Source organism: Crassostrea angulata, chromosome 5 (assembly GCF_025612915.1).
Source record: "Crassostrea angulata isolate pt1a10 chromosome 5, ASM2561291v2, whole genome shotgun sequence".
NCBI classification, from domain to species: Eukaryota; Metazoa; Mollusca; class Bivalvia; order Ostreida; family Ostreidae; genus Magallana; species Magallana angulata.
Window position 1 is genome coordinate 24,324,743 of NC_069115.1, and position 2,096 is coordinate 24,326,838.

Sequence of the window (2,096 nt, forward strand, 5' to 3'; positions counted from 1 at the left end):
AGATGACGTCACAATACAAATGAAACGCTGCGCGAAAGCGTGCGTACTCGATCTGTACTCGGCCTCGTTAAGCAGGCAACTGAAAGTTTTCAAGATGAGAGTATTGTCTAATAAATACAACAAAAATTGGCTTAGGAATATCTCCTTACTTTCACATTCAATCGTTTGAAGTTAAAACTTTTTCCCAAAATACTTCCTTTTGTTGACACAAAAGGCGTCATATCGGCATGACAAAGGGAAACGTTTAAAATAATTGATAGAATAAGATTGAAAATCTGTGAATTTAGAGTATGCCTACAATACATCCTGTGACTGGCTTGCAAAATGTAAAAGATACAGATAGTTTTTCTCTGAATTTCAAGATTCTAATGAACTTAATATGAATTTCAGAATTTCAGAAATAAAACTAAAACCAAATAGAAATTGACAATTAAACATGTTTCGCAAAAAAATTACAATTTTTGACTATGCATACCCTTAGTAATTTTCCTCGCTTAAATAACTCGTTATCCAATTACGTTATTTGAACACATGTAGAATTAGTGCGTGAAAAATTGCGTAACAGGGGATTAAGAATAATCTAAAATCATTTTTAACCATGCTATGTTCATCGAAAATTATTAAGATATTATGCAACATCAATGCAAACTAACCATTTTAGAAAAGGCAATTATAACAACGTAACTCAAGTGTCAATTGTACATGGCATTTTGATTCATAATGATTGCAATCTACACAAAATCATATGATCTAAAAATATGTGCATATTGATATTAGGTTTGAAAAGTATTTGTAAAACAATTAAAGCAAGGAAACATGGCTTTTAATTCTGCTTTGTAATGTAACAATTTTCAATTGGTAATAACTCACTGCGTTCCTCATATAAATAAAACACCGCCGCAATCTGGTTTTCAGGTGTTATCTACAAAAATATTATTTGAGAACCTTAGTTACAACGTATTTAAAGGGACGTGTGCAAAATTTTTATTCAATTGATTACAATGTTACATAGATATAGAGACAATATGCATTTAAATTCTTACATTTAAACTATGGTATTTCTAGTCATTATAAACAATTAACAAAGCAGTGTTGCATAATCAAAACCAAAGCTATCATACTCGGTTCAATGATAAAGGTCACTTATTGCGTTGTTACAAGGTAAAATTGTTTTAATGACAGTATAACTTTAATAAAAACATAATTCCTTGATGTTTTCATATTGCCTTAATTACATTGTTAAAGAAGTTGAATAGTTCATCGTACCAACCAACACGTAATTTTTTTTTTTTTTGAAATGGCAATGAAATAAGAGTGACAGAATCCGTGAAACAGACTGTGAAAAATCTACGCTACAATTAATCAATAGTTTAGCAAAGAACAAACTTTCATAAATTTTGTAGACAAGATAAAGCAACTTACTAGAAATAACAGAAGTTTTAATTATGTATATTGCTTACCTATTTATAAAGTACCTTAATCGAAGTCTAAATCATTTGAAAAAAAATAATTGTATAAAATCATAGGCAAGTTTTTCTTTACCTTTCTTCTAAAACCACTTTATCTTTTCTAATACGAAAGTTGAATGTGGGGCTATCCCAGAGGTTTAGTTTCGATATTGGTGATTTAATGTTTGTATTAGCAGTAATACGTGTACTTCTTTTTCTGTTGTATCGATTTTTTTATTCGATAACTATTTTTTTTCAAATTTTTATTTATCTATATGATTCTTTTTACAAGCTCTTTAACGTGTATTTGAAAGCTTGTAAACAATCATCATTGATATTTGAAACAGACCAAGAGCTACAAGTATATCATACATCATCAACAATTAGCATATGTTGGACATTGTGTTTCAAATGCCCTAGACACATCAAAACGGACCACACTAAATTTCGTCCAGTGAATAATCAAACATACTGTTAGGTAAACACAGATTATAAAGATACCACCTTTATCACATTATATGAAAATCATAGTTATTGATCTTGGATATTAATAGATACTGTATTGGGTTTGATACAATGTCGTATATCATATGTTAAAAATTGTTTGATAATCATACTGTATTATAAGATACAATGTTTATCAAAAAT